The sequence below is a fragment of the Pristis pectinata genome, chromosome 10 (assembly GCF_009764475.1).
Source record: "Pristis pectinata isolate sPriPec2 chromosome 10, sPriPec2.1.pri, whole genome shotgun sequence".
NCBI classification, from domain to species: Eukaryota; Metazoa; Chordata; class Chondrichthyes; order Rhinopristiformes; family Pristidae; genus Pristis; species Pristis pectinata.
The window spans coordinates 84999087-85011572 of NC_067414.1; the positions used below are offsets into that span (position 1 = coordinate 84999087).

The 12486-nt window shown below is 37.4% G+C and overlaps 1 protein-coding gene across 2 annotated transcripts in view; it reads right to left on the reverse strand.

The window, feature by feature from the left end:
- The window catches only part of slc22a16 (solute carrier family 22 member 16), a 97643-nt gene that overhangs the window by 74890 nt on the left and 10267 nt on the right, over positions 1–12486 (reverse strand). The window contains exon 2 of one of the 2 annotated variants that reach the window (XR_007956979.1): positions 11192–12444. The exons of the other annotated variant lie outside the window; for it this stretch is intronic. The gene's annotated coding sequence lies outside the window, so the exon portion shown is untranslated. Of the gene's footprint in view, positions 1–11191; positions 12445–12486 lie in introns of those variants that run through there. 2 annotated transcript variants of the gene reach the window in all.

Genomic DNA, 12486 nt, shown 5'->3' on the forward strand with positions numbered 1-12486 from the left:
AAAATTCCTTAAACCAGATAAATACTTATACTGACAACCTTGCTTTAGAAGAAATTGTGTTGGGAACATTAACCCAAATGATAAGAAAGATTAGGAAAACCGAAGGATACCTCATTACAAATCATCAGCTCTCAACCAGGCATTAAACTCCAAGACTGATGGACAGTCATCAGATCAACAAGAAATATGCAATCCCCAACATTCCAGTCCCAAAAGGAAACTGCAGGTTACAAGCAGAATGCGGGAACATTCATCATCATAATCATCATCTCTACCTTTCAATAAGCAGAGTTCTTTAACATTGTCTAAAATTCATGACAGAGATCTGAAGTTCCATTAACTGTAAGAAACCAATCTACCATATCAAGATCAGCCTAAATCAAATCACCCAGATTTTTCACAATTGATCCCATAGGTTGGGTGGCCCAAACCACAGTTTTGGACTACACACATAGCCTTGGAAGGTTAGAAACCATCAAACTTCATTTATTATTGAAAAATGAAATAGTTATTCTTAGTGTCTTTAGATATGTCAATCAAAGCCAATCTCCAGTCTTCAGTGGTGCTGTTGTGATGGTACACTGAGGCATCATACAGTATGCCCTTGGGTACTGTAAAGATTCCATTGCCTTACTAGATATCACAGGAGTTTAGAACCCAAAAAGAAACAAAGCAGGTCAAACAGCATCCGTGGAAGCAAAAGGTCTCAGTGTCTAAGTCAACATTTAGGGTTGAGACCCTGCAACAGGAATGGAAGTTTGCCAGTATATAGTAGCACGAGGGAGGGGGGTGTGGGGGGGAGAGTAGAATAGAGTCTGGCAGGTGATAGGTGGAGCCAGATGAGGAGGAGAGATGGGCAGATGGCCCTGTGGTGTGGGGACAGGTGGAAAGGGTAAACAAAGGAAGAACTAGGTGGACAGGTGATTGTGTGTGGGAGCAGAACATTGGGGGTCCACCTAGTTTTCTTCTCCCTTTGTTCACCTTCCCCATCCCCTGCCCATATCTGGTTCTATCTGCCCATCTTCCCTTCCATATCTGGCTTCACCTATTACTTACCAGCTTCTATCTCTCACTTCTCTCCCCCCACCCCCAATGTATTGCTTCATACAGGCAATATTTTGTCTTCCCTCTCAGTCCTGATGTAGGGTCTCAGCCTGAAATATCAACTTACACAATACACCTTTTGCCTCCACAGATGATGCTTGACCTGCTGAGTTCTTCCAGTGTCTGAATCTTGGCCTTTTCTTTTAAACCAGTTGACATGCTGGACGATTATGTAGTTTGGGCACAAGGCATCAGAAAAAGATTCACTTTCATTAGACTTTATGGAAAGCCTAGTTCCATTTTTTAACAATAACCACTTCCATTCCAATCAAATAGAAAACAACAGATATTCTGTTCACAAATCGTGATTGGTATTATATTAATAATTAGACTAACATTCTTACTTTGACAATAATTACTTCGAAGCTCTTGGAAATGATACGCCGGAAGAAACTGTTTCAGCATATCAGTCACAGCATCATGGAATGAATCACCAATTTTACTTCAGTTTGCACAGCTAACCTGTGATGCTTGCTCAGTGCAAAAATGAAGTGAGCTTCCTGATGTCCAATACTCAGGGAAAGCAGTAGTCCCCTAACATTTCCAGCTGGTCTTTGCCGTATTCTGGTTAATTTTCAAATTAGATACACATCTTGTTATAAGGGAAGAGCACTGTGTCAGATTTTTATTCCCATCAAAACACAAGGACTAGGTTGCTTCATTCACCTAACTCAATTTTCTCATTGACTCAATCTGCTTGAAGCAATGGCTATTCTGGGAAAAACAAATGCAGTCAGTCCAATTTTGACCTAAAAGGGTATTTTCATACTTTTTCTCTTTATAGACATTGTCTTCCTAAGGTTCATTTGCAAATCACACAATGCTTACATTATGGAATTAGCTTACATTATGGAATTACATTCAGCGCATGAAGTCCATACTGGCATCATGCAAAACCAATCCAGCTGCACTGAGATACAAAATGTAATTTTTTGACCACTACCTCGTAATCTCAATATACATAAAAACTACTTCTCATGCTAAAACATTACAGAAGATACCTTGTATGCCAATTTCCCAAATTGCTTAATTTTCAGTGCCAAAATTTAGCATTGGTCTTTCAACATCGCTCAAGAATAGTAATAATAAATGTAACTGAGCAGTCTCCATTACTGACATGGAGGGGAGATTGGCACAGATGTGCCTGAATAGCAACCCTTCGTTTCATACTTGTCACGAACCAGCAACAAAAGAAACACACTGAGTCATGATTCAGTGTTAAAAACTATTTTATTAATCACTACTTATAATAATACGAAAAATAGAAGTAAAAATGTTAATATGTTAGAATTAAAAATGTTAAACCTTGAACATTAACCCCACAACTAAACTCTTCGTGTGTGTGTGGCAAAGTCCCAAACTCCAAGTCCAGGAATGGTTCTTAAAGTTCAGTTCCGCAAGCCATAAGGTGAAACATGAGCAAAGGCTTCTTCAACAACCACCTTTGTCGGAAGATAAGACGTAGATGTAGAGAAACATAGAGAGAGTAATTACGAAGTCCAAATGTTCCACGATGGAACCCAAACAACACCTCAGTGTTGACTCGGTAGTGACTTCCTCACCCTGAAAAGCATCCGAATCGTGGTCGTCCACACAAATACCTGTTTCCTTCTACAGGTCAGCAACAAAGTGAACTCCACCGGATTACTTCCAATTTCCAGCAATGGATTTCAATGGCAGACACAGTTATTGTTTCTCATCCATCGATAAACTAGCAGGCTGGTGTCTCTCTCCCTTTTCTCTCTCTCTCTCCCTTCTTCTGACCTCTTCAACAACGTCATTACGTCCTTTATCTTCTATTGATGTAAGCACGCCACACACACGCACACACACACTCTATCTTAAAGGGACTTTCACCGAGTCCGTAACATACTGTAAATAAAATGTTTGGCCAAAGCCACATGACCTGGTGCTAGATTTTTAAAAAAACATATAGCCAATAGAGAGATGCAATATCATCTTCTGAGATTATGTTCAATTTATTCTTTCTTGTCTGTGTAAAGTCCCTGGCTTTATTACTTACAACCAGTTAATCTTACAACCATTGTAAAGCTGGTTCCAAACATTAACAGCTGCAACCAAGTTTTATTCAAAATTGAGCAGGTCTTTAAAAGATAAAGGGTAGCATTTGTTTTATATCTAGAACACAGAAATTCTTACCAGGATAGTCCCTTTTGCACATGGCCAGGAAAAAGAGGAATATCCTCAAAAACTTTTATCACATTTCTGAAGGGAAGAATTATATGTTAAAATGGAAATTAATTATTTCAAACTGGGCAAAATTCTCAGCCTGTTACAACCTGAGTAATGCCTGATGCTTTATCTTTTTTTTACAGAGTGTATATAATGTATCAAACCGTAGAGTCATAGACCACATCTCTTTTTAAGAAGTTTGTACCCTTGCAACAATCTTCAATTTACATTCATCTCCATAGCCTCCATATAACTAATTGTTTTTATAAACTTCTTTAAAACTCTTCACAATACACCAGTAAATTCGAGAATTTCTTTGTGCGCATTCATAAAGAATTGTCACACTGAAGTTCCCAACACTGCAAGATTCCAAGATGTTTGATACAAAGAATTATGTTGTCTATGTTTGGGCAGATGAATGCTATGGGTAGCTTCTCAATTTTCTTCCCCTGTAGTTGTTAATTCGCTGACAGAGTTTCTATCATTGCACACAGATGACAAAGACTTTTGGCAGCAATCATGTCTTTGCATTGGATAGTTGCCACCATTCTTCTCATACAAGGACACTGGGTATCTGTGGGAATGCATAAGGAATCCCTAACATAGAAAGGTTTTTAAAAAATTTGATGGTAGCATGTTTAGATTAAGAAACTGTTTCTTGAACCACATTTCTCGAGTGTCCCATGAACATTGGCAAATGGCAAAAATGGTCCTTTCATTTTGGCAAAGACTACATGGATAATATCAGCCTCAGTCGAGAGAAACAAATAAGATTTCAAGCACACAATATAGTAATTCCTCAGAAAATATTAACCAGGTTAGTTCAACTAAAATAGCTACCATTTTGCAGTCTTGATTCAGTGTCAAGTTCAGTTGCAATTCAGACATACCAATTTCCAGTAGAATTGTTTGATTTTACTCATTACTTGTCACATGGGTTTGATGCTACAAGAGGGTAAAAATGGTAATACTTCAAAAGCCAACACCTTGATGACCTCAAGAAAGCAAAATAGGTGAGGAAAGAAGCATAAGAAGAATAGGTATGAAAGGATTAGAGGCAGAGGCATGTTGCATATGTTTTTGATTTTTCTTCAATGGTTTTACACTATTAGTTTAGGAAAGGCAGAAATTCTGACACGATAAGCAAAAATATGTAAGCAGCACTCTTTCACTGACCTCTCTGCTCACCCAGTAAAATTTCAAATGAATGAAGAGAGCAGGAATCAGCTCTTTTCAACTAAATATAAATGTTTACACTTTTTGCTTGTATGCTTTTAAAATAAAATCAGAACAACACATAAACTGCATTTATATGACCAGCAATCCTTACTGGCAGGAAATTACGTCTTCCAAGAGAACACAGTTATTCTGGTATGTGCTTTTTCTATTTGGTGTTAAATCCACACACAAGAAACTACTGAACCAACACCAGAATAAAGGCAACTGATAGAAATGGCTTATTTTAGTGCAGAAATTAGAATATGGGTGATACAAGAAGCCAGAAAAATGTTGGCCAGGTCAACAAACTTCGCAGAATGTGACCAAGTTCCAAAGCTGAGCTTTGATGACTTTAGTTTGGGAAGATTAATCCAAAGATTCTGATGAAGATAGGGAAATATACCTAAAATATAGGAAGAAACACAGGAGTCAAAAGGGTCAATAAACTGTTTCTGTACTACAGGACAAATTAAAGCCTGAACAGTGCCTTATACTGATAGAAAATATATTTTTGCATCAGGATGTGCATGTAGGCTAATCAAAAATTTCAATCCTATTGATCACACTATTCAACATTTAGCTGGTGCATGGACATTACAAAACTCCCAATTTCCTGACTGCAAGTTTGGTGGCAATGGTAAGAGGTTATAGACCTTCAAAATAAATAGTCTGGAACTCATCTCCTTGGAAGCTTATTCAAACAATTATATATCTACAAATGACACTGACATATTGATAATGAAGTTACTGTTTTATTAGCCAACACAATGCAATGCACTATTTTTTCAAATAAATGATTTTTAATTGCTTATATATACAAGTTTTTGTTCTTTTATCCTGGTAATCAATTACCATCACAGATATTTTAACATGAAAACAAAGAATACTGCAGCTTAGTAATGGTCACTACTCCATTGCACTTTCTAAAGTAACTTGGTTCATGTAATACTCCTTTATTCTCTCCACCTTGCTCTGTATATACATACATTGATATAGATTTGTATCAATTAAAACTGATTTAAATTTATATCAATATCTTTCCTTGCAGATCAAGTGCACAAGATAATGTAATCATCCTTGGCCATTTTAAAGATTATTTTGTACCTGGACTAAAAATGCTCAAATGTAGGTGTGAACAGCTTGAAAAATGAAAGATTAAAAGTCCCATTATTTAACAATTTGCATCAGATTCATACTTAACACAAAATATAGATATTTGTGAAATAGTATGTCAAAGGTATTAATTTCTCCTTTGATTTATGAGACCTGATTTGTTTAAACCTGATAACTATTATTCCCATAAACAGTAACAAATCCACTAAAATCCATGCACACTGATTCTAGTGTGGCACATGAAGTTGCTTCTCCCCTTTCTGGTGCAGGGAACCATTCATCTTCTGTCACTGACACTGGTATCAAAAGCACAGAACACATCATCAATTGGTCAGATTATGAGAATGTGCAAGGAAATAGGAGGGAGTAGGCTACTTGGCTCCTCAAGCTTGCCCCGCCAAGCAAGACAATCATGGCTGATCTGCCCCAGGACTCAACCCTTCTCCTATGTGAGTTCCACATAGCCCCCAATTCCCTTATCTTTCAAAAATGTATCTAACTCCTTTTTTTAAATACCTTGTGATTAAGCCTTTTTAAAATAACCTTGTGATTAAGCCTCCACAATTATCTGGGGTAGAGAATTCCACAGATTCACCACCCTCTATGAGGAGAACTTCCTACTCACCTAAGGCTTAATGGACTGCCCCCTTATATCCCCTTGTTCAAGACTTTCTCACTAGTAGAAACATGTCAATATTTACATTGTCATTCCCCCTAAGGTACATACATATTTTAATAAGACCTGTCTTCATTCTTCTGAATTCCAAACAATACAATTTTAGCCATTCATGCTAAGACAACCCTGTCATCGCACAAATTAGCCCAATGAATCTCTTCCGAACTGCGTCCAATGCTAGTGTATCCTTTCCTAAATAAGGGGACTAAAACTATACACAGTATTCCAGATGTGGCCTCACCAATACCCTTTGAATTCTAACAATACTCCTCTGTTTTTAGCAATAAAGGCCAATCCGCTACTGCTCTTCTTAATTACCTTCTTCAGTTGCAGGCTTACATTTTGTGTCCCATGCACAAGTACACCCAGATCCCTCTTCACTCTACTCATTTGTAATCTCTCTCCATTTAGATAATAATCTGCCTTTTGATTCCTCCTACCAAAGTGCACGTCCTCACACTTCCCAATATTAAACCCATTTACCAAGTCTTCACCCACTCATTCAACCCATCTATATCCAGTTGTCGATTCAAAATATCCTCATCACAGCATGCCCTCCCACCTATTTTCGTGTCATCATCAAACTTGAATACCTTCTGCTCATTCCTCCGAGTTACTACTATAGATTTTATAATAATTGAGGGCCAAGAACAGATCCACTGCACTAATTACATCTTTCAAGACTGAAAAAGACCCATTTATTTTGACTCATTGCCATCAATGTGATAGCCAGTGTTCAATACACATTAACATACTTGTCCAATACTGTGAGCTCTTACCTTGTCCACTAAATCTTTGTTGTGGTATCTTATAGAATGCTATCTGGATATCCAAATACACTACTCTCTTTTATCCTTGAAGAACTCTAGCAAATTTGTCAAACTTGATTTCCCTTTCATAAAACCAGGTTGACTTGGTTTGCCTGCATTAAGGTTTTCTAAATGACTAGCTATTTCTTCCTTGATTATAAACTCCAGCATTTTCCCAAAAACAGATGTTAAGATAACTGTCTTATACTTTTCCACTTTTGGTCTCCCTCTTTTCTCAAACAAGGGCATTACATTTGCAGTTTCCCAAGTTGCTGGTACCTGCAGGGAGTCTTGAAAAACTTCAACCAGTAGCTCTGCAGCCATTTTTCTCTTAAAACCCTTGGATGCTGGCTATCAGGATCTAGCAATTTGTCTGCCTTTAGTTTTTCCAATACTTCGTCAGTTGTGGTAGGGATTGTTACAATTCCTCCTTCCTATTTGAAACTAGCTCATCTGTTATCTTTGGGACATTTGCAATGTCCTCCACCATAAATTATCTGCCATTTCCTTGTTTCCTATTATTACATTCATTTACACTCTCCAGGAGTCCCATACTTACCTTTGCTACTCTCTTCCTTTTTACATATTTATAGAAGCCCTTGCTGTTTGTTTTGATATTACTTGTCAGTTTATTATAATAATTTTCTCCTTAATAGCTTTATAATCCTCTGCTGCTTGTTATTGAAAGATTTCCAGTCTTTTGATTTACCACTAGTTTTGGCACTGTAAATGCTCCAGTTTTTAATTAAATATATTTATTGATCTCCTTTAATAACCAAGGACATTTCATCTTTCTCATCCAGTCCCTCTTTCTGATTGGGATAGGTTTCTGCTCGGCATTATAAAATAGCTGCTTAAATATCTGTCACTGCTCACCTGACCTTTCCATTAATGTATTTTCCTAGTCCATTCTAGATAACTCTTCCTTCATATCTTTGTAAATGCCCTTATTTAACTTGTGGATGAATATTTTGGGCCCGAGATGTTTGCTCTCAAATTGTATCAGGAATTCCACCACTTTGTGATCACGAGTCCCAAGAAGATCCTTAACTACAAGAGCTCTATCTTAATCCTACTTCATTACACATCACTAAATTTAAAACGGCCTGTTACAGGGAAGGTTCCATAACATACTGCTCTTAAAAACAATCCCTGATACACTCCACAAATTTCTTGCCAGTTTGATTAGTCCAATCAATGTGCAGATTAAAATCACTCATGATAGTTGCCATTCCCATTTTACATGCCTTGAGTTTCCTCAGTTATGCTTTGTCCTACTGCAAGGCAACACATAGGCAAGTAGTAAAATTACGTTCCTCAAATAGCATTAGATCCAAAGGTACAACTAATGTTTGTGAAGCAAATTATAAGCATTAGCTTTTACCACCTTCTGCCATAATGGCTTTACTGAAAAGTCTGTTTCTTCCAAAGTTTTGGGTTAATTCAATCCAATTAAACAGTTTCCTTTTTACAAGCATGGTGTGACTTTTAACAGGAAAATATATACTTTCTCACATCTCATTTTATTATAAAGATTGGCATTAAAACTCTGTAGTTGGTATAGTTAATATATCACAGAGAGAATTCTCCCCCATCCCAAGAACGCAGAAAATTATTTTGGTTTAATTTAGTGAGCTTCAGTTTACATATATATTTTTAATTGATTTGTGCTATCTGTTGAGTTTAACTTTTGAATATCATAAACAATTTGAGGATCAAAACAGACTTGCATATGAACATCACAACTGTTTTTCAACAGTTCATGCCTTTACTTGAATTAAAATGAGTTGATCTAGATTAAGTTGTGACCTGTTTGTGTCCATAAATTCAACAACATTATGAGAAATCAAAATTTAGTCAGCTGCCTCATAAAACTCCAGCAGCCTGTGTTATTCATTTGGGAACATGAATTTGAATCCAATCATGACCACTAAAGAATTTAAAGTAACTGAATGACTTTCATCCAAATCAATATTAATGATTTGGATGAAGGGATTTAGTGTTATATATTCAAGTTTTCTGATGATACAAAATTAGTTGGCAGTGTGGACTTTGAGGAGGATGCACAAAGACTTTGGGGTTATAGATATTTGATGCCATTGTTACAAAAATAGAAACCAAAGTACTATTTAAATGATATGAGGTTGAAAGTTCCTGGTGTTCTGACGGAACTGGTTGTTCTCGTGCACAAATCACTGAACATTAACACGCTGCTACATCAAGCAATTAGGAATGGAACAGGTAGGTGGTCTTTATTGCAAGAGGTTTTGAGTACTAGAGTAGTAATGTCTTCCACCAATTTGACAGGGCCCTAGTGAGACCACACTGAAATACTGCATACAGATCTGGTTTGTAAAAACGAGGGATATATTTGCCATAATGTAGTTATGTTTCACCAGAATGACTTCTGAGATGGTGTTTGCCCCACGAGCCTAGAAAGAACGGACTGGGCCTATGCTGTCTAGAATTTTAAAAACTGAGAGTTGATATCGTACATCCTTAAGGAGCTTCACAGAGTAGATGCACAGTTGAAGATTCCCCTTGTTAAGGTATCTGGATCCAGGGATTATAGTCACAAAATAAAGGACCAGCCATTCAAGATAAAGATGAGAAATCTCTTCAACCAGAGGGTAGTGAAACTTTGGAATTCTCTACTCAAGAAGCCTTGGAGGCTAAGTCACTGGGTACATTTTATACAGAGATCAATAGGTTTTTAGATATTAAAGGAATCAAGGCATATGGTTAGTATAGAAAAATAGTACTTAGATTAGCCATGAGCTAACTGAATAGCAGAGCAGGCACAAAGGGCTGAATGGTCTATCCAACAACTAATTTTTATGCTCTTATGTAAGTTTGGAATAAAAAGCTAGTATCAGTCAGCAATGGTGACCAGAAAACTACCTGATTATTATAAAAAACCATTTGCTTCACAAATACAGTTCAAGAAAAGGAACTTTCAGTTCTTACCTGGTCTGTGACTATAGACCCCACCATGTTGATTCCTAACTGTACTCTAGTGACTGAGTAAGTTCATCAGTTCAAGGAGCAATTAAGGATGGACAAAATGCTGTCCTCACTGGTGATCCCACAATTGCCAATAAATTGTAGTTGTCATAGTGAAACTGTCAGTGCTCATCATCAGCACTATAAAAACTAACACAGAATGTTTCTCCACAGGGTTGCAGGCTCCGAATCAATGATTTGACATTTTTGTGTGCTTTTGTTGCTGTAAGAACAATGGAAAAATGGGCCTGGTCAAAATCAGTGGCTTTTACTTTTGTTTTGCTGTGAGAATTCTTTAATCTGTTTTGCTGTTCATCCTGCTTGAAATTATTGTCAGGTGCCAGTTTAACAGCCTTTGCCCGAGAGCAAATCACACTGAAAAAGGGAGACAAGTAGCTTTGGTCCTGTCAGGTTATTTGGAAAGAGGCTCTGTATTTGTTTTTGATTTGGAGTATCCTCACCATTCTTTTGTTGACTGGTTTGATTTTGACCAACTCCTCTCTTTCCATCCACCCCACCATACACTGTTGTGTGGCACAGTTCTCTATCCTGACTACAACTATTTCTCCACATGGAGAACACAATGACCAGAGGTTCCTTCTCTTTTCCCTCTCCCTCCTGAAAGTGACATGTTACTTGGGAGTTCACTTTAGGTGAAAACCCCAACTTCCAGATTTATGGTATCGTTTTGACCTAGAATTCTTCTGCTAAGCTCCAGGTTAAAAGGAATGTACAATATAACAATCATAAGGAAATGTGTTGATGGTCTTAGTTTCATGATTGATCATTATGTCTATCATTCTGCCATTAGAACTTGATACATCCACCTTTTTCAAACTGAGTCAGTCCTGTTTAATATGACCCCATTAATCTTTAGATTTTTAGCAATCAACAGCTTTTAAAGCACCCTTTACAATCAGTTTTACATTCAACTTTGGGCCCCACAATCAAAAAGGACAATAAACCTGGGAGGAAAAGAATGTTACTTTGTAAAAGCATTAAAAATAAATATCAAGGTTATGACAAGAAGAGAATCAGGACAAACAATAAAAAGTGAAATTGAAGTTTTTTTTAATTTAGAATGTTGTTTAATTTAGTAGCTTGCTTCACATTAATGACAAATCTATTTTTGACATATGAATAGTCTTAATACTTATGGTAAGCTTTATTTCAGTATGGTAACATTCAGGTCAAAAACTCATGAGCCATCAAAAGTAACTTGGAATTCCCTGGATTTGTTGGTGCTTTGAAGGTTATTGTGTCAAAAACATTACAATGTCTCATTACCAACAGTTGTAACATACTGTATGTAAAGGTACAGTAAGGTTGCGCACACAAGATAATCCAGGTGATTGATAACGTCTGAGGTGTTACTAAAAAAAAATCAATAATTCTTCTTTTCCTGACTAGTTGAGAAATTACAAGGCCAAGGATTATGACACAAATCCATGACGGTATTCCTGGTGTGGCATGCCACTTTATCTATTGTGTGGACATCTAAACATTGGGCAATCAGAAATGTCAGCATTTCACTGGTTATCTAGGGCTGCAGGGACATCACACAGCTGATGTAATGATGCATTCTTCTGAGGCACTGACTTGAGTAGTAACTCTAATTTCAGGCAGATCTGCGTAGGCAGTTGACTGATGCTCCTCATCCAACAAAAAGCAGGGATTCTCAAAAAAACCTCCCCATCACTGAAAGCTCATATCACATTTGAACACTTAACGTGTTTTATTGTTTCCATCTTACGAGTGATGGAATATTGTTTGGCAGGGTATAGAGAACCCATCTTTACTTCTGGACATTACAGTCCAAAACAATTTAGTTGGTTCAGATTAAGTTGGTATACTTCATTCTCCGCAACAGCTGCAGCACAATGCCATTCTGACAATCCTCTTCAAGATCATGATTGGAGCAGTGCCACAGGAGCTGTTTCAGCTTTAGCTAGGCCTCCATGTTTATGCCAGGAACACAAGAGCTGATGTAGTTGCACTTCAACATCCTGTATCATTCCAAACAGTCGACATGGAACACCAACAGCAAAGCTTCACATATTCTTGCTCCTACTTGTGGAGCTCTCTCCCAAAAAGCACCGCCACCTTGAAGTCTGTCTCGAGCGCAGAAATTCAATCACAGTTAAACATTAGTTTCTGAAACTGGAATTGTAAAGAGCACATGGGCCATGGAAAAGCTCTGGCTTACCAGTCGGTATTCCAGAAATATGTCTCCAGACCTTTCAATGCTCTAAACAAACCATCAGGGTCAAATTTGAGTCATGTGTTCTTGTTACAGTTGCCTCTGGTTGTAACCTGTTGTTATTCCACCTAATATACATTCACAGGGAAGAAAAACACTGGTCACACAGT